Genomic DNA, 26,636 nt, shown 5'->3' with positions numbered 1-26,636 from the left:
GACCAGCATCTGTATGTGAGCAAATCACAATCCCGTGACACTTGTCACCTCAGCGTACTTGGGATAGGCTACAAATGTGAATATTAAATCTCGGCTACTTCCTGTAAGCCGGCTGCACGACGGACGCCTGAAAGTTCTGCGTGGCGCGGCTCAAAGGATATTTGATTCTCCCCAGAGTCGGGTTGTGCCGGACACCCTGGGGGCAGTTTTGTTAGCTCGGAGCCACCCCCAGCAGCGACCGCCGCTCGCCGTATCCGCAGCGATCTCGCTTCTTCTCGCGCCCACGCGATCGAATTCACCGTTTTGCCCTAAAGGGATTGGGAGGGGGCGGGGGGGGGGGGGAGGGGGGAAGGAAAGCCCGCCTAAGGGCGCACCAGAAATGGCGAAGCGAGGCCCAGGAAACGACGCAGTCGAGGACAAATCTGCCGCCCCCGCGTGAGCCGCGGCCAGCCAGAGCTGCGGGAGCGGGGATGGGGGTGGTTCGCCTAACGAAGGGTTCTCCAGGGGGCTGCTGCGCGCCTCTGTGGAGGGATTTGTGAGCGGGGGCTGACGGCGCACTCGACCGGAGCTGCGCCGCGCTAAAGAGTTACGGCGCCTCCCGCCTAGAGGGGAGCCTTTATGGGGAACTTCATTACGTCGCTTAGTTACCAAACGATGCTCTAGAATTCGCTTCTACGTGAAAATTTCGCCAAGAAATTATTGGTAATTTTTTAGGGGGGGGGGTAGTCAAACGCTGTAGTTACTCTCGTCGTCAAACATGAATAGGTGGCAAGGAAGGCAACCAAAGAGGTAGAAAGGATACATAGGCTGTGGAGCGTTATTCAGCGCTACCTGCGGTTCCACGCCGTACTATTAGTGGTCATGTTCAATACGTCATTCAGATCCTCTTTTGAAAACAAGACAGTTCGTGAATCTATATCTACATCGATATTCATAAGCAGGAAGCCACCGTATAGTGCGTGACAGAGGGTACCCCTGTACCACTACTATTTATTTCCTCTTCCGTTCCATCCACAAATACAGCGAGGCGAAAACTGCTATGTACAAAATGTTCAAATGTGTGTGAAATCTTATGGGACTTAACTGCTAAGGTCATCAGTCCCTAAGCTTACACACTACTTAACCTAAATTATCCTAAGGACGAACACACACCCCCATGTCCGAGGGAGGACTCGAGCCTCCGCCGGGACTGCTATGTACACGTCTTCGTATAAGCCCTAATCTCTCTAATCTTATATTCATGGTCCTTCAGCGAAACAAACTAGGGCAGCAGCAGAATCACTCTGCAGTCAGTCTCAGTTGGCGGTTATCTAAATTTTTTCAACAGTGGTTCTCGAAAAGCATGTCACCTTCCCTCCACTGATTCCCTTTTGAGTTCCCCAAGCATCTACGTAATACTGCGTGTTGTTCGATCCTACCGCTAACTAATCTAGCGGACCGCCTCTCAATTGCTTCGATGTCTTCCTTCAATCCGATCTGGTAGGTATCCCAAATACTCGATCAGTATTCAACAACGGGTCCTCTGCTTCATCTCTTTGGGAGAGCGCATACACTTTCCTAAAATTTTCCCAATGAACCTTAGTCGACCATTAGGCTTCCCAGCTACACACCTTACATGGTTATTGTTGTGACTTGGCAGGACAGCCAAACCACTAGGAGGTGAAGCCGAAAGGCACGCGTTTAAGCTCACGCAGGACGGCGTGAGGTCTGGAACAGGTAAAGTAATTGAGACTACCAAGTAAAGTACGTAGCTTCTTGAATACTTAACTTTAATCCATAATTGGTGAACATCTGTCTGACGGTACATGCATCACAAGATAAATAGCAAATGATAATGGCGCCTTGCTAGGTCGTAGCAAATGACGTAGCTGAAGGCTAGCAAAGTCGGCTGTACAACTGGGGCGAGTGCTAGGAAGTGTCTCTAGACCTGCCGTGTGGCGGCGCTCGGTCTGCAATCACTGATAGTGGCGACACGCGGGTCCGACGTATACTAACGGACCGCGGCCGATTTAAAGGCTACCACCTAGCAAGTGCGGTGTCTGGCGGTGACACCACAGTTATTCCATTTCATATAGCTTTACAACGTTACTGTCTTTGAGTAAAAGTATCATTTCTGTTCGTCTCACCAGGTATTTCTTTAAGTTACCTCCAGTACTCTACTGTACTGTACTGTACTGCAGCAATTCTTTCTGTGCATTCTCCAGCTTTCATCGGACTACGTTGCTTGGCAGTAACACATCAGGAGAAATGTAATTTCGTCCCTAAGTTTTGCATACCAATGAATTCGCGTGATGTAAAGCACAAGCATTACATAGCCCGGCTGGTGTGCGCTCTCTGTCACTTCTAATAGGAAACGTGTCGCTCTTCTCTTGAGCTGGCCTTGCCGCGTAGCGTTGTCTCTACGTGTGAAATCTCTGGAGGGCACAGCATCAAAGTTTTTACCATCATCACGAAAAAATATTTATCTCCTCTAGTGGAGTGCTATAAAAATGCTCACAAAAGAGGCTTAGAGTTTACGAAGAGGCACTGCGTTCACGAGAGCACACTTTTACCTCTAAGACAGAATTATTTTTAAAACATTGCGTCGTTCATTATCTTAAGCTAGGACTTGTGAACCATTGGTTAACAGCATTTCAATTTTGACGTGCTTGTATGCAGAACGTAATGTTCATAACGATTATGCAAATTTTCGACGTGTTTGTGGGAACCAGTCTCTGTCCCCACGCAGCACTAAATAGCTTTAACACACACCCATACCCATTTCACCGACGCAAATAAGTAATGTATCACCAGTTGTAATTTAAAGAGCGCAACGATGCATTACCTTTTGATCTTGTTCTTATATAACACTGATCGAAGAGTTTTCTTCACAACAAATCTGTTTAATGATTCTAATGTATGTTGTTGTACTGAATTCAGACATGTCGTTAAATTTTTTTTCCATCAGAAAGTTTTTAAAAACTGATTATATCGTTCTCTTTGACCTGTCATAGGAACCTGTATCGCACACGTAGCTATTTTATCGCGCTGCATTTAAGGAAATGAAATGTAATATTGCACCTAACCACCAAACGACTACACTGCGCAGGTTCGTTCATGTTTTGACATGCGCGGACATGCTCAGACCTATTAACCTGGCACTGTGACTTGTCTTAATTGACCGGAATGTGAGCGTGTTAGCACGGATATTGCCAGTGAAATATTGTTTCCTTTCTTTATGTGTGGAGTGGACTGTGCATGTCGCGTTTTAGTGTTTTGTTCTTTCATCATGTAAGAGAGAGAGTAAATCATGCAGATAATTCCTGCTATATTTGTGGCGAGCTCACTTTGAAGTCTCAAAGGTGTCATTTCACGTGACCTATGATACGTGTTGTGAAATTCACTCTGGTGGTCACGCAGGTGATTTGGATGAGAGCTGGGCCCCAGATATACGCTTTGTTTCGTGTGTTAGACTGTTGACCGGGTGGAAACGTGATACACATCGTATTTCAATTGCAACTCCCATGATTTGGAGGGGACCAACGGATCTTCTACCGGATTGTTATTTTCGTTTAACAAATATTAAAGGTATCACATTTAAATCAGAAAATACTTTTAAGTATCCGAATTTTCCAATATGCAATATGTTCTTTCTTCCACAATAAAGTGTTTCCTGTACTATTATATGCCAAATGAAAATACAACCTTAATCTATAAGTAATTCTGATCTAACCTCAACCTGAAAATGATTTAGATGAAAGTAAAAATTGTCCTACTTATGACGACAGTAGCTGTTCATCACAGCCACACTTTCCCTATCAGTAATACCTTAATAACTTGATTCTGCATTTAAACCTGTCTAAACAGCAAGCAAAAGTTTTAATTTACTGAGTCAGAGCCTGAAATCTACTCCAACAAGCTGTGCGAAAACGTAGTGATCACCGGCGCCGTGGTGATTCCATAATAACCTGTGTTCTGACTTGTTAAGTCCCTGCTACTGTATTTCCACATTTCTTGTTGGTGTTTATTTACCTTAGATATCTCATTATTCGCCTTGAGAACTTGGATTTTTTTTCTTTTCTGTAACTTTTCTTTAGTTCGCTAGAGGTTTTTTCAAACATACCTACCTTTCAAACACACTTCGCACATAATCACTTTGTGCATAGTGGTATTTTTTCCTCTAGCAACCGACTGCCACTAACAGAATCGCTCTACCATCAATCTCTTGGTCTTACTGAAAATGGGAGCTCAATATGCACAGCCTCGCCTTGAGAAAACGTCTTAAAATTGGCAAACGTAGTAAGCAGCTCGGCTGATTTAAAAAAAAAAAAAAAAAAAAACCCTATCAGTGAGGAACAAATGGTTCAAATGGCTCAGAGCACCATGGGACTTAGGATCTGAGGTCATCAGTCCGCTAGAAGTTTGAACTACTTAAGCCTAACTAACCTAAGGACATCACACACATCCATGCCAGAGGCAGGATTCGAATCTGCGACCGTAGCTGTCGTGCGGTTCCAGACTGTAGCGCCTAGAACCGCACGGCCACTCCGGCCGGCCACTGACCTTGTTCCGGCTTAAAGACGTATGCACCATCCAGTACCCTTGTCTGCACCCGGAACGCAAGTGTTTGATTCATGCAACGTGGTATGTTTCTTTGTCTCACCCGTCGCAAAACTCTCAGTTTTTGGATACTTTTGTCATTTGAATTTGATTTGCCCATGTGTTATAGCTGACATTCTGTTGAGTAGAACTTCGATTAGAGGCAAGATGGAAACTTTCACTTCATTGAACTCTATCACAATTTTATTCGTCACCTTTTTGTCTTTAGCTCTCCTTTGAAGTTACGTAAGTACTAAATGTCTACATTTTACTAGTGGTCTTACTACTATTATACTTGCTCCCTCGTTTATTCCGTCAAATTGTACTACAGTCCGAGCTAATCAGTGGCATCGGAAAACAGATATTTTGGGTAAGATCTGTCAAGAAATACTTCTAATTACAAATTTAGTACTTTCGACCTCTTCCAAGATAGCCCAAAACATCCTGTCAATCATCTTTTATATTTCCGAATTGTACACTCTTTTGATGTAACTGTAATGGACAGCTATAGGCCTACTGCATAGTAAATTCCATTTCTTATCTCAGATTAGCTGAACAAAAGTGTTTTCGAAGCGAAATCGAAGGCTTTCAATAAACAATAAAATATGTCACTGACATAACTCGTTATTTTTCGATGACTACATATACAGGGTTATTACAAATGATTGAAGCGATTTCACAGCTCTACAATAACTTTATTATTTGAGATATTTTCACAACGCTTTGCACACAAATACAAAAACTCAAAAAGTTTTTTTTAGGTATTCACAAATGTTCGATATGTGCCCCTTTAGTGATTCGGCAGACATCAAGCCGATAATCAAGTTCGTCCCACACTCGGCGCAGCATATCCCCATCAATGAATTCGAAAGCATCGTTGATGCGAGCTCGCAGTTCTGGCACGTTTCTTGGTAGAGGAGGTTTAAACACTGAATCTTTCACATAACCCCACAGAAAGAAATCGCATGGGGTTAAGTCGGGAGAGCGTGGAGGCCATGACATGAATTGCTGATCATGATCTCCACCACGACCGATCCATCGGTTTTCCACTCTCCTGTTTAAGAAATGCCGAACATCATGATGGAAGTGCGGTGGAGCACCATCCTGTTGAAGGATGAAGTCGGCGCTGTCGGTCTCCAGTTGTGGCATGAGCCAATTTTCCAGCATGTCCAGATACACGTGTCCTGTAACGTTTTTTTCGCAGAAGAAAAAGGGGCCGTAAACTTTAAACCGTGAGATTGCACAAAACACGTTAACTTTTGGTGAATTGCGAATTTGCTGCACGAATGCGTGAGGATTCTCTACCGCCCAGATTCGCACACTGTGTCTGTTCACCTCACCATTAAGAAAAAATGTTGCTTCATCACTGAAAACAAGTTTCGCACTGAACGCATCCTCTTCCATGAGCTGTTGCAACCGCGCCGAAAATTCAAAGCGTTTGACTTGTAACAATTTTAAACGGTAAGGCTTCTGCTTTAGCTTTTTCCGTAAGATTTTCCAAACCGTCGGCTGTGGTACGTTTAGCTCCCTGCTTGCTTTATTCGTCAACTTCCGCGGGCTACGCGTGAAACTTGCCCGCACGCGTTCAACCGTTTCTTCGCTCACTGCAGGCCGCCCCGTTGATTTCCCCTTACAGAGGCATCCAGAAGCTTTAAACTGCGCATACCATCGCCGAATGGAGTTAGCAGTTGGTGGATCTTTGTTGAACTTCGTCCTGAAGTGTCGTTGCACTGTTATGACTGACTGATGTGAGTGCATTTCAAGCACGACATACGCTTTCTCGGCTCCTGTCACCATTTTATCTCACTGCGTTCTCGAGCGCTCTGGCGGCAGAAACCTGAAGTGCGGCTTCAGCCGAACAAAACTTTATGAGTTTTTCTACGTATCTGTAGTGTGTCGTGCCCATATATCAATGACTGGAGTTACAGTGAATTTATGAAATCGCTTCAATCATTTGTAATAGCCCTGTACATTTTGAAGGAAGTTAGTGTACAACACCAGATCATTCCGTAGCTGATAAGTCCTAATCTAGCACTTTTCCCAGCTACTGATCTTCTAGCACCCATAAAAACGGATGGACCAATGGTTATCTATATCTTCACTATCCATCTTTGTCATTTAATTGCTTGGTTGAGTTTTTCAAACATTGAGCATCGACTTCCCAAATAAACTTTCTGTGCATGATTGTGCAATATTCACTTTCAGCATATCTCTCGTTGTTTTCATCATATCAATCACTACAACGTCATTTAACCTATTTTTTTTCCACACGTGTAGAATGATTTTATCGGGTCTTATGATAATTGTAACATGTGAATATTTCATTCATAATATGACCGACACACATGTGATTCGGGCATCCAACTGGGATGATACCTGATCAAACTGTTCATCAGTACTTACGAACAGTAAATCGCTATGGTATTATGAAAAGTCTACCACAGGACCAACAGAAGTAAACTGAAAGTACTGTCCAAAGTAACCTGATGTTCCACCTCCGTACGTACATGGTGTTGTTCTTCAGCATAACTGAGTCTCACTGATGCCAGAGTTGGCATGCGGACAAAAAAGAACTACAAATTATTTCTGTGTGTTCACGTCCCCCTCCCCTCTCCGCCCCCTCACATACACACACACAGAATACGACCAAATTCCACGAAACTTTGCCATGTAAAACATTCAAATATCAAACAAAAGCGATTTTTTCCAAATGCCAAACCCATTTAAATTTTTTAACAGAAGACTGGCGTGCAACACACGAAAAAAAATCTCATAAAAAATATATGACTGTCATTACTTGATTCGATGAATAATTAAAGAATACACAAGCAGCATTTTGCATGCGTAATTCATTTTGATGTATTTTTTTTTTTTTGTATCCCAAAACGTGCCTCCCGATTGGCATTGAGCCTTTAGGTCATGGAGCAAATGTCGCTAGCTCGCAACCACGTATGCTAGCACGCACAAGCGCGTGCGCACGCACACACACACACACACACACACACACACACACACACACACACACACAAATCTGAAGTTAATACGTATCAATTTTTTTAATTCGCTCAGATCCTCGTCGGAATAATGAGCGAGCCAAATCGACAACGTGAAGCCCTCATTATTTAGGCAATAAATTAATAGGACGTCGCGTCACATGTTGGCGAGTGCATCACGTTTCAACGAAAAAATACCCGCGTGGGCGTGTGTGTATCACCGTGTCGCCAATTACATCACGAGCAGCTGCACATCGGGGGTGCCATCCTCAGTTTTAATGACCGCGCCACTATACAGGTATTTCTACAGTAAATTTGATCTGTGCTTTGGATTGAAATTTTACCGACCAGCTGCCAGTCTTACAGCATGCGGAGACTCTTCCCAGACGAAAATAAAGCAGTGAAACTTTTAACGGATACAGAGTCTATAAAAGAACGAACAGTCCTAGTTGTTGTTGTTGTGGTCTTCAGTCCTGAGACTGGTTTGATGCAGCTCTCCATGCTACTCTATCCTGTGCAAGCTTCTTCATCTCCCAGTACATACTGCAGCCTACATCCTTCTGAATCTGCTTAGTGTATTCATCTCTTGGTCTCCCTCTCCCTCCACGCTGCCCTCCAGTACTAAATTGGTGATCCCTTGATGCCTTAGAACATGTGCTACCAACCGGTCCCTTATTCTTGTCAAGTTGTGCCACAAACTTCTCTTTTCCCTAATTCTATTCAATACCTCCTCATTAGTTACGTGATCTACCCACCTAATCTTCAACATTCTTCTGTAGCACCACATTTCGAAAGCTTCTATTCTCTTCTTGTCCAAACTAGTTATCGCCCATTTTTCACTTCCATACATGGCTACACTCCATACAAATACTTTCAGAAACGACTTCCTGACATTTAAATCTATACTCGATGTCAACAAATTTTTCTTCTTCATAAACGCTTTCCTTGCCATTGCCAGTCTACATTTTATATCCTCTCTACTTTGACAATCATCAGTTATTTTGCCCCCCAAATAGCAAAACTTCTTTACTACTTTAAGCGTCTCATTTCCTAATCTAATTCCCTCGGCATCACCCGACTTAATTCGACTACATTCCATTATCTTCGTTTTGCTTTTGTTGATGTTCATCTTATATCCTCCTTTCAAGACACTATCCATTCCGTTCAACTTCTCTCCTAAGTGCTCGTATACCTACACAATTTAACTACTTTGAGATCAGTTAAAGAATAAGCAATTTTTTTTTCATTTGGGATTAACGAAGTGTTACAACACCTAGCAAAGAGAACTACAAAGACATGGGAAGTATCCGAACTCGAACTGCTAAACCAGAGTAAAAATGCTTGTAAAATCATTATCCGTAAAACTCTCCATTTGTGCACAACTAATGTTTGAATGTTAAATCATCTGAAGGCTACAAAAACTCGCATTTCGCTGAAGATATGGTATAACAGCTGACTATGATCAATAGGTTCCTAAAATCATTTATAATGTGTTGTTTGACAAAAATCCAAACGTTTCCTTGAAACAACGTACGTTCAGACTTACATTTCCCAAATCAGAAGATGCTTTGTTGGTTGCATTCTTCGGTGATGGTTCAAATGGCTCTGAGCACTCAACTTCTGAGGTCATCAGTCCCCTAGAACTTAGAACTACTTAAATCTAACTAACCTAAGGACATCACACATATCCACACCCGAGGCAGGATTCGAACCTGCGACCGTAGCGGTCTCGCGGTTCCAGACTGCAGCGCCTAGAACCGCACGGCCACTTCGGCCGGAATTCTTCGGTGACTCATCATCGACGTGCAAATGTTGAGTGTCAGTGGAGTGGCTAAAAGGAAAGGGAATGCGACACATCGTGGCCAAGGTGTGAATCATGTGATCACTGCAGCTTTTGACGTTGCACTAATATGAGTGGCTACACCGAAAATGCTGTAGCGTGACCATGTGTTCCCATTTTAGGACGCCCAAGCCTTTTTCTAACTTGGATGCCTAAGGGGGGGGGGGGGATTTCTGTGAGCCCACAGGCATTAAATAAGTTTACTGAAGAAAAATTACAACTCTCAAAATGGTTTATGTATTTTAACTAAGGCATCGGTTTATAAACGTTAATTGTTATAAATACTGGATTGAGTGAATAAAAAATCGACATATTGCAATACAAAATACAGATGTGTTCATATACAATGGACTACTCTGAGTCCTCAACTTCAAGGCAAGAGACACACTTCACAATTTTTTCTGAATGTGTGTACACACATGTTTATGACACTGTCCACAATACTGTCTTAGTTTACTTAGATTGTTGTACTTCTGCTTCTTTGTTTTAGCTTTTCTTACACAAATATGGCACCGACCTTTCCCTGCAGGAGGCTGACGTGCTTCTGTTGTCACTTCTTTGATTTCCTTTTGTAGAATAGTCTCATTGATTGAACAATTTGGTTAGATAACCGTCTTGCATTGGCACTTCTTTCTTCTACCTGCAATTTCACTAGTTCCATCCCAGCCTGCAGAAGATAAAGTTTCCGTTTGTTGTGTTCCTTTTCATTCTATCTTGGATGTTGCTGGATGTATATGGTGGTTGCATTGATAGCACAAATGTCGATGAGAGAGTAAAATACAGATAGAGGTCATCTCTTTGTTCCCCTCTTGCAGGTGTACATACGCGCCATTTGATCAATGGTATCAATTCTACCTTTAATGGAATTATAATATGCATTTATCTCGGTTTTATTCTTCTCTCCTCCAACAGTACCTAATGTTTGGGTTCAAAACTTATAGGTGTACCTCACTTAGAAATCGTGAGAACGAGATAGATATACAGGGTGGTCCATTGATAGTGACCGAACCAAGTATGTCACGAAATAAGCATCAAACGGAAAAACTACAAAGAACGAAACTCGTCTAGATTGAAGGGGGGGACCAGACAGCGCTATGGTTGGACCGCTAGATGGTGCCGCCATAGGTCAAACGGATATCAACTGCGTTTCTTTTAAATAGGAACCCCCACTTTTATTACATATTCGTGTAGTACGTAAGGAAATGTGAATGTTTCAGCTGGACAAATTTTTTCGTTTTGTAATAGTATGGCGCGGTAATAGCCACAAACGAATAAGTACGTGGTATCACGCAACATTCCGCCAGTGCGGACCGTATTTGCTTCGTGATACATTACCCGTGTTAAAATGGACCATTTACCAATTGCGGAAAAGGTCGATATCGTGTTGATGTATGGCTATTGTGATCAAAATGCCCAACGGGCGTGTGCTATGTACGCTGCTCGGTATCCTGGACGACATAAAACCAAGTGTCCGGACCGTTCGCCGGATAGTTCGTTATTTAAGGAAACAGGAAGTGCTCAGCCACATGTGAAACGTGAACCAAGACCGGCAACAAATGATGGCCAAGTAGGTGTTTTAGCTGCTGTCGCGGCTAATCAGCAAATCAGTAGCAGACAAATTGCTCGAGAATCGGTAATCTCAAAAACGTCGGTGTTGAGAATGCTATATCAACATCGATTGCATCCGTGCCGTCTTTCTATGCATCAGGAATTGCATGGCGACGACTTTAAACGTCGTGTACAGTTCTCCCACTGGGGACGAGAGAAATTACGGGGCGATGACAGATTTTTCGCTCGCGTTCTATTTAGCAACGAAGCGTCATTCACCAACAGCGGTAACGTAAACCGGAATAACATGCACTATTGGGCGACAGAAAATGCACGATGGCTGCGACAAGTGGAACATCAGCGACTTTGGCGGGTTAATGTATGGTGCGGCATTATGGGAGGAAGGATAATTGTCCCCATTTTATCGATGGCAATCTAAATGGTGCAATGTATGGTGATTTCCTACGTAATGTTCTACCGACGTTACTACAGGATGTTTCACTACATGATAGAATGGCGATGTACTTCCAACATTATGGATGTCCGGCACATAGCTCGCGTGTGGTTGAAACGGTATTGAACAGCATATTTCATGACAGGTTGATTGGTCGTCGAAGCACCATACCATGGCCCGCACGTTCACCGGATCTGACGTCCCAGGATTTCTTTCTGTGGGGAAAGTTGAAGGATATTTGCTATCGTGATCCACCAACAACGCCTGACAACATGCGTCAGTGCATCGTCAATGCATGTGCGAACTTGACAGAAGGCGAACTACTCGCTGTTGACAGGAATGTCGTCACACGTATTGCCAAATGCATTGAGGTTGACGGACATCATTTTGAGCATTTATTGCATTATTTACAGGTAATCACGCTGTAACAGCATGCGTTCCCAGAAATGATAAGTTCACAAAGGTACATGTATCACATTGGAACAACCGAAATAAAATGTTCAAACGTATCTACGTTCTGTATTTTAATGTAAAAAACCTATCACAAAGCGAAAAATTGGTCCAACTGAAACATTCATATTTCTTTACGTGCTACACGAATATGTAATAAAAAATGGGGGTTCCTACTTTTAAAAAAACGCAGTTGATATCCGTTTGACCTATGGCAGCGCCATCTAGCGGGCCAACCATAGCGCCATCTGGTTTCTCCCTTGAAGCTAGCCAAGTTTCGTTCTTTGTAGTTTCTTAGTTTGACGCTTATTTCGTGAGATATTTGGCCCGGTCACGATCACTGGGCCACCCTGTATAGGCGTCTACAGAGCCAGGCAGAAATTCTCTTTTCTCTCGATAAATAGGCGAATGTAACAGGAATGGAAGTAGATAATGCTGGTAGACTGTACCCTTCACCAGTCGCTGCATTACGATGTGCGAAGTGTAATATGTAAATGCAAAATATATGTTTTATGTACTTGGAAAATAGTGTCCCGATCACGCTTGTCGAAGACACTGCATACGTTACACTTGTCGTCCAGAACAACGTACTAGATTCTTTTACTTGGATGGTCTTCGAGAGAGTCATATATTTGGAACCTGTTTCGTATGCTCGGACCTTCACTGTGGTACGTTCCGAACGCACTGTGTCACGCCTGGACGGGAAACAGCAGAAGCGACGCTGTCTCGAAATGAAGTGCTCATCAAGCTGACGCGCGGCGCGCAAACAGGAAAATTCTACTGCGGGCTCCGGGAGCTTTCCCGCAATTAGAGACCCCCTAAGTTTAAATTCGAGACGCCTTCCTGCAAAATTTAAGCAGTCGGCCGCGTTTCCCGCGCACCTGATGGTGCAATTCCCGGCCGGATAAGGCAGCAATTTTGGCGCCAGAAATGCTGCAATTTAATTCGCCGAGAGGCCGTCCGCAGCGCCCCGGGTCTTCTGGCGCCAGGGACCTCTCAGAGGGGCGTGGCAGGGCGCGGGCGGCCGCGCGGGGCTCACAACTCGATCAGCGCCTGCGAAAGCCTTTAACACGCGTCGCCTTTATGTGGGCCGTAATCGCCAGAGGGGGTATGCACTATTAGTCCGCTTCTTTGTACATTGTGTATCTGGGCTTGATGAAGATCGACCTAGCCTTCTGTGTTGCTCCCATAACCAACATAGGAAGTTACTTGTGAGCCAAGTCGGGATAAAACTGCTCGTGTTCAAGACAACGTAACCACTTGCTAACCTACGAAATGCCACTGTTTCAGTGACTTTACTCGTCTGATAGAGATGTGATTTATGTATATAGAGCGAAACGGCGAATCGAACCCGGGTCCCTGCTTACTGGGCAGGTGCACTAGCCAATAAGCCACTATAACACACCCCTGCTTCCCGGGATTTGCGAAATTACTACTTGACAATGACCGTGAATTACGAATTTTGATCCGCGTCGGGATAAGGCATCCGAATCCGAAGTAAATAATGATTATTCCACTGGAAACAGGAGACGCTATAATTTGATCGTTATTGAATGAGTAATTTCATTCAATAACAATCGGCAAATGAAATAATGGAAATAATTTGGAAATAAATTTTGCCAGTGGAAATTTTGCCGAAAGAAATGATTAAGTTGTAAAACCAATTAAAAAATCGGTCGCCAGCTCAACTGATGAGCGACAGTACTGTTAAGTACGTGAACAATTGTGTCAAAAATAAAGTTTACCTGTTTGTAGCGCAGCAGGTGGAACGGGGACTTTTACGTAAGTGCTGTGTCAGGCTCAGTAGTCATATAAACCAATGTCATAATAATATAACTACACTTAAACATTAATGGTTAACTTTCAATAAGTATTTTGATAATTATTTTGTTCATAATTTGTCAGCTAAGTGCAATGCGGACAACACAGATAATTATCTATCGAGATTTTGAATAATGGACTGTCATTGTGTCTTTAAAATTACGTACTTTGCACAGTTTAATCTACTGATAATTAAATATATTGCCAATAATTGATTAACTACGTTTTGAATTATGATAATTCATTAATTGGGCGATTGTCAGGTGGAATAAACTTTATAGTTTCATGAAATATCCTTGAATTAACTTCAGCTGAATATGCACTGAAGTCAATCTTAATAATCAAATTTATTACTTCAGTCTATTATTAAGTTATTACGGTTGGCGTAAGCTTAATGAGTGCAACAATTAACTACGATAACCAGTCTGAAATTTACTCTTCACTGTCTATGCAAATAATTTGATAATTAACATATTTTCTCATGATAATGGCGTGACACACACTGTTCAATAAGGTAAGGATCGGAAGGAACCTACTTGGTGTTATTGTCGGGTGGAATGTAACTGCAGCACTTCGATTATAAAGTGCTTGTTATTAATTGTTCAACTTCAGAGAAAAGCTCAGTCACTGGCAAGCCTTCTACAATTTTATCCTACGAAAATTACGTAGATCTTACTTCCCTCGTTGTCGGTGGATCGACAGAAGTCCACGGCAGCGACACAATGTGGCATCGGGCTTTTACTGTTGCGACTTGGGCCCACAGTGCGCTTCACATTTGAGTCCTCGTTTCTTCACTACTATGCCCATTAATCCATAATAACTTGCCCGGCCATGCTTCCAGATATACCGACCATTACTTTCCCGTCGTACTTAGATCCACACACTAGCCGTTAGATGTAACACAGCTAGGACTAGCAGCACTCGACTGTACGTCTTACTCCGACCACGGCGTCACCGCTACTACTACCCGCTGGCGCGCTCCCGCGCCCAGAGGCGCGACAAAACAATCTCTCTGACTTCAGCGTTAACTAAATATGCCCTGACTTGCCAGTGTTAAATATTACATAATTTAAGCATAGTATTTACAATACATATTTACACTAGACAATACATCGTATACAAACAGTTTCATGTGTTAAGTAAGCGAAAACATTCATAGCAAGGACTTCGTTGGAGCGTCACACTACCATGGCACAGTTGTTCGCACAACTGCACGGATTACCCTGGCATGCTTCCCTCCTCGATCCAAATTCTCCCTGCTGCCCCTGTCTACTTTAAATCCGCGCAGCTGTGTGAACCGCTGTGCAAGTTATCTTATTGGCTAGCGCACCTGTTAAGTAAGCAGGGGACCCGGGGTTCGATTCAACGACGAACATGGGTGCACGAATGGCAAAAAGTCATTTTTTCGGATGAATCCAGGTTCTGTTTACAGCATCTACATCTACAATTATACTCCGCAAGCCACCCAATGCTGTGTGGCGGAGGGCACTTTACGTGCCATTACCTCCCTTTCCTGTTCCAGTCACGTATGGTTCGCGGGAAGAACGACTGCCGGAAAGCCTCCGTGCGCGCTCGAATATCTCTAATTTTACATTCGTGATCTCCTCTGGAGGTGTAAGTAGGGGGAAGCAATATATTCGATACCTTATCCAGAAACGCACCCTCTCGAAACCTGGAGAGTAAGCTACACCGCGATGCAGAGCGCCTCTCTTGCAGAGTCTGCATCTCCGTAACGCTATCACGCTTAACAAATAACCCTGTGACGAAACGCGCAGCTCTTCTTTGGATCTTCTGTATCTCCTCTGTGAACCCGACCTGGTACGGATCCCACACTGATGAGCAATACTCAAGTATAGGTCGAACGAGCATCATGATGGTCGCATCCGCGTTTGGCAACATCGCGGTGAACGTACATTGGAAGCGTGTATTTGTCATCGCCATACTGGCGTATCACCCGGCTTGTTGGTATAGGGTGCCATTGGTTACACGTCTCGGGCACCTCTTGTTCGCATTGACGGCACTTTGAACAGTGGACGTTACATTTCAGATGTTTTACGACCCGTGGCTCTACCCTTCATTCGGTCCCTGCGAAACACGACATTTCAGCAGGATAATGGACGACCGCATGTTGCAGGTCCTGTACGGGTCTTTCTGGATACAGAAAATGTTCGACTGCTGCCCTGGCCAGCACATTCTCCAAATCTCTCACCAATTGAAAACGGCTGGTCAATGGTGGCCGAGCAACTGGCTCGTCACAGTACGCCAGTCTCTACTCTTGATGAACTGTGGTATCGTGTTGAAGCTGCATGGGCAGCTGTATCTGTACACGCCATCCAAACTCTGTTTGACTCAATGCCCAGGCGTATCAAGGCCGTTATTATGGCCAGAGGTGGTTGTTCTGGGTACTGATTTCTCAGGATCTATGCACCCAAATTGCGTGAAAATGTAATCACATGTTAGTTCCAGTATAATGTATTTGTGCAATGAATAACCGTTTATCATCTGCCCTTTCTTCTTTGTGTAGCAATTTCAATGGCCAGTAGTGTATATTATAACTGTTTTAAAACAATGGCAACCGCTAACGCCGCTTCATCCGAAGACTTATTTGAACAGATATTCGTGGCATGTCTAACTGCAGTCGCTACCTAGCACTTGCCCATTTCCGAATGTTTCTGCGGGTCTGTCCCACTGCGCCACGGTAGACACCGTTAAGTCAGCCCAGTGATACACCTCTGGCGGCATCGGGCTTTTGTTGCTGGTGGCCTCAGGAGAGGCCGGCCGGCCACCTGCCGTCTGCGGCTGCTCCACCCCCGCTCTACCTGCGCCCACGCACACGCACACGCAGCAGTACCTGCCGGCAACCCTCGCCTCTCTTGGGCAACATACCGGTCCCACGTGACAAAGAGCGTAGCGTGTGTGTGTGTGTGTGTGTGTGTGTGTGTGTGGAGCACGGTTACCCCGCCCTCTACCACTGCCCCTTCAGCTATTACCTCGCATGTCGGAGTTCCTTTCAAGCTGACCAGGCGGCAAGGAAAGCAGGTGTAAGGACGCACAACTAAAGAAAGGGTAACGCTTTTGTGAGTCAACTTCGGCATTTATTGTGCTGTAGTACCTTTTCTGTGGAGTAGAATGAGAGAATTCCTTTGCCACACGATCACCCGCGTTGGCCTTCCTGTCCGAGGAGAGCACCAGTCCCTTCGGAAAGTTCTCTCTTTCACGCTCTCTTCTTGTTGCGGTGTTCAGTCGCAAGACTGGTTTTATGGAGCTTTCTGCCCTAATCTGCCCTGTGAGTCTCTTCACCTTAACGTAACTACTGCGAGGGACATTCAATAATTAAGGCCACAAACTGAGTAGAAATGCAACAGTTTGTAGGAGGAATTTTGCACTTTTATAACTTAAGTTCAGTACCAGTGGGGTCAGCTCAGAACAGCTGACGAGTGAAAATTGTTTCATTTATAATCTCAATATTGCATTTAACGATGGCGTGTGCACTTGAAATTTCCACAGTAATTGAACAACGTTTAGTGATTTTTTATCCCTTTTTTTCTTTTTAGTTGAGAAACCGGCTAAAATATTTCATGAAATTATTTTACGATATGGTGAAAGTTCGATGAACTTCGGAGACTTTTACAAACGGGTAGAACAGTTCGAAAACAGTCGAACCTCAGTGACTAACCAGCGTCTTACTGGTTGGCGAGTTGAAGTATCAACTCCTTCACTTGAAATCTGCACTGATTCGCGAAGAACGACGTGTCGCAGTTGAATATATAGCCAAAACAGTTGCAGTAAGTGTTGGCACAGTACATAATGCTCTAACAAACAAACTCAAGTACAGAAAAAAAACTACTGCAAGGAGGGTGCTGAAAAAAAGAAAGCAACAACGCAAGGAAACAAGACTCCAAGTGTTTACAGACTTGAAAGAACGCTATGAAACGGAAGGCCATCCTCTTAAAAAACAATGTTTTAACGTGAGATGAAACTTACAAGGAAACCTCCCCATCGCACCCCCCTCAGATTTAGTTATAAGTTGGCACAGTGCATAGGCCTTGAAAAACTGAACACAGATCAATCGAGAAAACAGGAAGAAGTTGCGTGGAACTATGAAAATTAAACAAAATATGCAAACTGAGTAGTCCATGAGCAGATAGGCATCATCAAGGGTAATCTCAGCTCAGGAGCGCCGTGGTCCCGTGGTTAGCGTCAGCAGCTGCGGAACGAGAGGTCCTTGGTTCAAGCCTTCCTTCGAGTGGAAAGTTTTAATTTTTTATTTTCAGACAATTATTATCTGTCCGTCCGATGCGATCACTTTCTTGGGAGTGATTATCACATCGACAAGAAAACCTAAATCGGGCAAGGTAGAAGAATCTTTTTACCCATTCGCCAAGTGTACAAGTTAGGTGGGTCGACAACATATTCCTGTCATGTGACGCACATGCCGTCACCAGTGTCGTATAGAATATATCAGACGTGTTTTCCTGTGGAGGAATCGGTTGACCTATGACCTTGCGATCAAATACTTTCGGTTTCCATTGGAGAGGCACGTCCTTTCGTCTACTAATCGCACGGTTTTGCGGTGCGGTCGCAAAACACAGACACTAAACTTATTACAGTGAACAGAGATGTCAATTAACGAACCAAGGACCTCTCGTTCTGCAGCTGCTCACGCTAACCACGGGACCACGGCGCTCCTGAGCTCATACTCTCCTTGATGTTGTCTATGTTGCACATGGACTACTCAGTTTGTATATTTTGCTTTTTTTTCATAGTTCCACACAACTTCTTCCTGTTTTCTAGATTGATCTGTGTTCAGTTTTTCAAGACCTATTCACTGTGCCAACTTATAACTAAATCTGAGGGGGGGTGCGATGGGGAGGTTCCCTTGTTAGGTGCATCACTGGTACACAAAACACGTCAAAACACTATTGCAGAAGCAACGAAAAAAGCATGCCAAATTCAGAAGAATGCAAAATCCCCAAGTCTGGTGAAGTTTCAAGGAATCTCGAAATTTAGTGCGGACGTCAATGCGAGATGCTTTTAATAGTTTCCGCAATGAAACATTGTCTCAAAATATGGTAGAAAACCCAAACAAATTCTGGTCGTATGGAAAGTACAGCAGTGGCAAAAAAAAAACAGTCAATACCATCACTGCGCGATAGCGATGGAAATGAAATGTTACCGATGATGGTGCGGAGTTACTAAATACAGTTTTCCGTAATTACTTCACGAAACAAGACGAAGTAAATATTCCATAACTCGAAACCAGAACAGCTGTTAGCGTGAGTGACATAAAAGTAGGTATCTTAGGTGTTGCGAAACAAATCACTTAAGAAAGGCAAGTCTTCTGGTCCATATGATATACCAATCAGGTTCCTTTCAGAGTATGCAGACACAATAGCTCCTTTCTTAGCAATCATATACAACCGCTCACTTGACGAAAGGTCTGTTCCTAATGACTGGAAAGTAGCACAGGTCATATCAATATTCAAGAAAGGAAATAGGAGCAAGCCATTGAATTACAGACCCAAGTCACTGACCTCAATTTGCAGTAGGATTTTGGAGCATATACTGTACTCGAACATAGTCACGTTGAAGAAAATGACTTATTGATACATAACCAACACGGATTCAGAAGATATCGTTCTTGTGTAACACAGCTAGCTCTTTATTCCCATGAAGTAATGAATGCTGTCGACAAGGGATCTCAGATCGATTCCATATTCCTAGATTTCCAGAAGGCTTTTGATACCGTTCCTCACAAGCGACTATTAATCAAATTGCGTGCATATTGAGTATCGTCTCAGTTGTGTGACTGGATTCGTGATTTCCTCTCAGGAGGTCACAGGTCGCAGTGATAAACGGTAAATCATCGAGTAGAACAGAAGTGATATCTGGCGTTCCGGAAGGTAGTGTCATAGGCCCTCTGCTGTTCCTGATTTACATAAATGATCTAGGTGATAATCTGAGCAGCCCCCTTAGATTGTTTGCAGATGACGCTGTAATTTACCGTCTAGTAAAATCATCAGACGATCAATTCCAATTACAAAATGATCTAGAGAGAATTTCTGTATGGTGCGAAAAGTGGAAATTGGCACTAAACAAAGAAAAGTGCGAGATCATCCACATGGGTACTAAAAGAAATCCGATAAATTTTGGGTATACCATAAATCGCACAAATCTAAGGGCTGTCAATTCGACTAAATACCTAGGAATTACAATTAAGAGCAACTTAAATTGGAAAGACCACATAGATAATATTGTGGGGGAGGCGAAACAGAGACTGCGCATTGTTGGCAGAACACTTTGAAGACGCGGCAAACCCACCAAAGAGACAGCCTACATTACACTTGTCTGTCCTCTGCTGGAATATTTCTGCGCGGTGTGGGATCCTTACCAGGTAGGATTGACGGAGGAGTGCAAAGAAGGGCAGCTCGTTTCGTGTTATCGCGCAATAGGGGTTAGAGTGTCACTGATATGACACGCGAGTTGGAGTGGCAGTCACTGAAACAAAGGCGATCTTCTTTGCGGCGAGATCTATTTACGAAATTCCTATCACCAACTTTCTCTTCCGAATGCGAAAATATTTTGTTGACACCCACCTACATGGGGAGAAATGGTCATCATAATAAAATAAGAGAAATCAGAGTTCGAACGGAAAGATTTAGGCGTTCCTTCTTCCCACGCGCCATTCGAGAGCGGACTGGTAGAGAAGTAGTATGAAGATGGTTCGATGAACCCTCTGCCAGGCACTTAAGTGTGAATTGCAGAATAACCATGTAGATGTACTGCTGTCGTTGGCATCTTTGGGAAGTGGCTGAAGGACGGTGAAACCAAGAATAGGTGACAAGGTGTTCGATGTCCACCCCTCAGAACATCCGCGGCTTCCCCAATCCGTAAAGCAGGTGTACACGCCTATCAGTGGCAGATCTGACGACAGGGACGTCGCTGGTACAGGCACGTGTGTTTCGGACCACACAGTTCAGCGCTTATTGTTGAACACTGAGCTCCGCAGCAGACAACGCCTACATGTTCCCATTTTGGCTAAATGGCGCTGCCAATTACGATTGCAGTGGGCAATGGATTAACGATATTGCACCGCGGATCAATGGGAACGTCTCGTCGGTCGCATGAATCACGTTTCTTCTTAGATTAGATTAGATTAGTACTTGTTCCACAGATCATGAATACGACACTTCGTGATGTTGTGGAACGTGTCAGGTTAATAAAAGGTGTCTATACAAGATATTACATTAGACAAAATATTACATGACACTCAATTATTTTTTTTTTTTTTTTGTGGAGGTTGGGAAATTACCCACTTACTATATCCAAAAATTCATCTAATGAGTAGAAGAAGTTGTCATTAAGAAATTCTTGTAATTTCCTTTTAAATGCTGTATAGCTATCTGTCAGACTTTTGATGCTATTAGGTAAGTGACCAAAGACTTTTGTGGCAGCGTAATTTACCCCCTTCTGAGCCAAAGTTAGATTTAACCTTCAGTAGTGAAATCATCCTTTCTCCTAGTGTTGTAGCCATGTACACTGCTATTACTTTTGAATTCGTTCGGACTGTTAATAACAAATTTCATAAGAGAATATATATATATTGTGAGGCTACAGTGAAGATCCCTAGCTCTTTAAATAAGTCTCTGCAGGATGATCTTGGATGAGCTCCAGCAATTATTCTCATTGCACGCTTTTGTGAAATAAACTCTCTTTTACTCAATGGTGAGTTACCCCAGAATATGATGCCATACGAAAGCAGAGAATGAAATTAGGCGTGGTAAGCTAATTTACTCAGATGTGTATCGCCAAAATTTGCAATGACCCTAATATCATAAGTAGCTGAACTCAAACGTTTCAGCAGATTCTCAGTGTGTTTTTCCCAGTTCAACCCCTCATCAATGCATATACCTAGAAATTTTGAATATTCTACCTTAGCTACCGATTTCTGATCGACGTTGTAAGTAGGCTGTTTATGTTTTCGCTATGTAAGTAGGCTGTTTATGTTTTCTCTATGTAAGTAGGCTGTTTAGGTTTTTTATTGGTAACGACACCTCTGTATGAAAATCACTGGCTGTGCTGTGTGCAGTCTGTGGCTAGTTTGCATTGTTGTCTGCCATTGTAGTGTTGGGCAGCGGCAGCTGGATGTGAACAGCGCGTAGCGTTGCGCAGTTGGAGGTGAGCCGCCAGCAGTGGTGGATGTGGGGAGAGAGATGGCGGAGATTTGTAATTTGTCATGAACTGCTATATTTATATATGATGATATCAAGGTAAATACATTGTTTGTTCTCTATTAATATCTTTCATTTGCTAACTATCCCTATCAGTAGTTAGTGCCTTCAGTAGTTTGAATATTTTATTTAGCTGGCAGTAGTGGCGCTCGCTGTATTGCAGTAGCTTGAGCAGCGAAGATTTTTGTGAGGTAAGTGATTTGTGAAAGGTATAGTTTAATGTTACTCAGGGCCATTCTTTTGCAGGGATTTTTGAAAGTCAGATTGCGTTGCGCTCAAAATATTGTGTCAGTTTAAGCACAGTCGTATATAAATTGTTCAAAGGGGACGTTTCAACGTCTATATTTATTAATGGGGTCGTTCCATTTACTGTGTGGAACTGTATATACTGTGTTTTGTCAAAGTTTAATGAGGGCCCATTTGCAGAGAACCACTTAATGATTTTCTGAAAAACATCGTTTACAATTTTACCAGTTAATTCTTGTCTGTCGGGTGTGATAGCTATACTTGTATCATCGGCAAAAAGTACCAGCTTTGCATCTTCGTGAATATAGAATGGCAAGTCATTAATATATATTAAGAACAGCAGAGGACCCAAGACCGAACCTTGTGGCACCCCATTCTTGATTGTTCCCCAGTTTGAGAAATCACCAGTTTTTTGCATATAATGTGAACTGCTTATTTCAACTTTCTGCACTCTTCCAGTTAGGTACGATTTAAACCATTTGAGCACTGTCCCATTCATACCACAGTACTTGAGCTTATCTAGAAGTATTCCATGATTTACACAATCAAAAGCCTTTGATGTATCACAAAAAATCCCAACGGGTGACTTCCGGTTACTCAGAGCATTTAATATTTCATTAGTGAAAGTATATATAGCATTTTCCGTTGCAAAACCCTTCTGGAAACCGAACTAACATTTTGTTAAAAATTTATTTTTACGAAGGTGTGAAGCTACTCTACAATACATTACTTTTTCAAGAATTTTGGATAAGGCAGTCAGAAGAGAGATTGGGCGGTAGTTGTTGACATCAGACGTATCCCCTTTTTTATGCAGTGGTGTAACAATGGCATACTTCAGTCTATCTGGGAAAATGCCCTGCTTCAGAGAGCTATTACATATGTGGCTAAGAATCCCACTTATTTCCTGCTGGAAATGCCATCAATCCCACGTGAGCTTTTATTCTTGAAAGAGTTTATTATCTTCCTAATTTCAGATGGAGAGGTGGGTGGAATTTCAATTGCACGGACTCGTTCGTCGTGTCCATTTAAGCTGTCATTCAGCAAAACGGCTGATCAAAACGTGCATCATGCTACGGTCACAGACCGATGGGAGCGGTATTGCGCTATGAGTGACAATCACTTCGTTTTTGACTGAACTTGTGGTAGCAGTCAAAGCCACCATGACACCTGTGGACTACGTGAACGCTGCTGTGGATTACGTGGAACCCTTCATGCCTGATGTATTTCGTCTTCCTCGTCAGCGAGGCCATTTGGGAGCAGGATAACTGTACATGTACTCAAGACCACAAGCGCGCTAGTGTGTTTTGGGGAGGATGAAAGTCAACTCGCGTTGCCTTGCACGCCAAATTCACCTGATGCCATATCGAACACTTCCGGGATGCTAGGATGGACCATCTCCATATCCAGAAACCACGCACCCGTGTAGTTGCGTAGATTGTGTGACCTGTGCCCAGACGTCTGGTACCACGTACCTCCGAAAACCTACAATGGCCTTTTCGAACCAATGTCACGGAAAAAATCGCTGCTTTGCTGCATTCCGACGATGGAGCAACACGTGGTCCTCATATTTTGCCCCCTTAGCGTGTGACTGCCATAGCCTCTCACTAGTCACCAGTGTAGGAGCCAGCTGTTCTATAATGGGCACCCGTTTCTTTCCAGCTTGCAGGCGACTCGCTCTTTCAGCAGGATAATGCAACAACCCAACGCTCCCTGGTTATCTGTGTGAGTGGAGCACTCCACGAACACCAAGGTGCATGCGTAGTTAATCGAGCGAAATAAGGGCGTCCTAGTACGAGTACTGATCAGTATATATGAGGTGCGAGAGGCGGGCGAGCTGTTATCGACCGGGATTCCTCGATGCGTTGGGTGTCTTGCAGAATTCATGCCAAAAAATCATCGCCATTGTTGTGTTGGTCAAACTGAATGCAACATGCTGCTATGTGGGTGTGCAACATACTGCTATATGGGTGTCTAATTATTTGTTCATTACTGTAGTTTTATTTAATGGTCTCGTGCCTGAGAAATCAGGCGTTTAAGAATAAAAGAAGTCCAAATTTTAACAAAGAAACTGGAAATTTGTGGTAAGGTCTTATGGGGCCAAACTGCTAAGGTCATCGGTCCCTTAGTCTACACACTACTTAATCTAACTTAAACTAACTTGCGCTATGGACAACACACACACCCATGCCCGAGGGAGGACTCGAACCTCCGACGGGGGGAGCCGCACGGACCGTGGCAAGGCGCCACAGACCGCTCGGCTACACCGCCCGCCAAATTTTAACATTCTAGATTTTTATCGAAGACTGAATCTATTAACTTAAGTCTGAAATTCTAGTACAATTCTTTTGATGATATGAAGTTTAAAAGTGATACACTTTTGGTATTTGTGACATAATATGAGATCGGTGTGGGTGAAATGTCTCAGAAAATTTGGGCACCAAGGCAGTAGGAGGATCGTTCTCGACTGAACCATACAAGTAACTGTCACAATGGAAAAACATCTTAATCCACCTTATCAATGTAATAATGAAGCAATCATCCTAAAAAAATATTTGATTTTCTTCTTATTGTTTTTATTTAGAAGAATTCCATACATATTCAGTGGAAGAGACTAAAGAATAAGGCGGTAACGCAAACTAGTGAAATGGTTCAAATGGCTCTGAGCACTATGGGACTTAACATCTGTGGTCATCAGTCCCCTAGGTTTAGAACTACTAAAACCTAACCAACCTAAGGACATCACTCACATCCATGCCCGAGGCAGGATTCGAACCTGCGACCGTGGCAGTCGCGCGGTTCCGGGCTGAAGCACCTAGAACCGCTCGGCCACCGCGGCCGGCCGCAAACTAGTAGCACGCATGTTAAGCGTAGGCTTAACAGAAATTGACAGCTGTTTCTGTGATGTCTGAAGTAAAGGTGGATCCCGTACTACACGTTCACGTTCTCCCGACGTTCCCTCATCTCCAGCTCACTATCATCAAGCCAGGACGAGCATTTGGGAGTTACGACTATAATGTACCCCGTGACATTTTTATCTTCGAGCGGTAACACAGGCACCATGATGTGCTTGCAGTAACATTAATTAGTGCCTCACACGATTAATTTTTTTTTCGATTGTCTACTGAAATCACAGCATTATGTTCGTTCTTACTGTTTGCTGCTGCGTGATCATCGGACATAAAAAAAAAGATATCTGTTCATTACTGAAATGCTGAACTACAAAGAGAGAATGAAAAGCTGATTTACATAATTCAACATTCATTAAATGCACTGGTGATATTTTATGCAGAAGTGTCGCTAATTAGCATTCTATATGTGCATTTAAAACGGGAAACAAAATACAAATATTTTTCATTGAACAACAGACTGAACAAGCATTACTGATTTGTAAGTCGAACTTTAACATTTCCCAGATAAATGAAGTTTTTGCTTGTTGCGGAGAGTGTCACTAAAATACTACACGCAAAGAGAGATGGAACAGCGGGTGTGCGCGAGATCCTAGACCTCACGGAGCGACATAGTAAGCACCATGACGCTGTGCGGCGTTTGGTTCGGAATTATTTGCCGTAGCTTAGAATTATTGTCTCTACGGCACTTCAGACTATGTTTTGTGAACTGAATACCGCCACAGTGTGTAACTGCAATGTTTTAAACGTTCTTGTTTCTTCATGTACCAGTATGTACCAGTATGTAAACGAATTTACGACTTTCTCTGATGACATTTACAGCACAGTTCAATTTAAATGAATCCTATGCATAAAATACTTGCTGAAGTTGATTTGTATATAATAAAAAAAATTTTGAAATCTGGTGACTTTCTGTGTTCAGGAAAACAGAGAGGAAGTTCTGTTCTCGTGGGAAAACCTTAGGTCGCTAAAGCAGTCACAACGTGCCTACGGTTAAATGCCGTTCTACAATGCAGAAACTTGCCCAAAAATCTCTTTCTCCTAGATCCGAAGCTAGGCGCCTGAGGATTTTTCTATCAGGTCTGCAACTGGATATAAGGAGTCTTGCCAAGTGAATCTCCATACATGGTTAAGGAAGGCGACTCAGATGTGGATGTAAAATGAACAATGAACAATGACTTAGGTGAAGGGGCGCTCGAAGTTTGGTTATTCATGAATTCAGAGATAAGAAAAAAACATCTAACCTTTTTTTTATATGTAATTCAGTTACACGTCTTGCACATCTACAGTAACAGTACCTAAGCCCACCTGATGACAGAGGTTCAGACAATCATGTTGGCTGCTGTAGGAAGTGTACCAAAAGTCATTTATTAACATAAGACAAAGATTATACGTAAAGTGCTTGAGAACAATCTTGATGACGTGAACAAATGGTCACACAAATTTCTATTATCACCCGTAGCACGTGGTGTCGAGTTTCGTTCTTGTCACCTCAGCTACTTGGGAATACGTAACCTGCTGATACTTAAGAACGGACGCTAAGTCCTCACAGTGGGGCAACTGGCCTGG

Source organism: Schistocerca serialis, chromosome 9 (assembly GCF_023864345.2).
Source record: "Schistocerca serialis cubense isolate TAMUIC-IGC-003099 chromosome 9, iqSchSeri2.2, whole genome shotgun sequence".
In the NCBI taxonomy this organism is placed as follows: Eukaryota; Metazoa; Arthropoda; class Insecta; order Orthoptera; family Acrididae; genus Schistocerca; species Schistocerca serialis.
The sequence above is the reverse complement of the archived record's forward strand: the minus strand, read 5'-3'. Positions refer to the sequence as shown.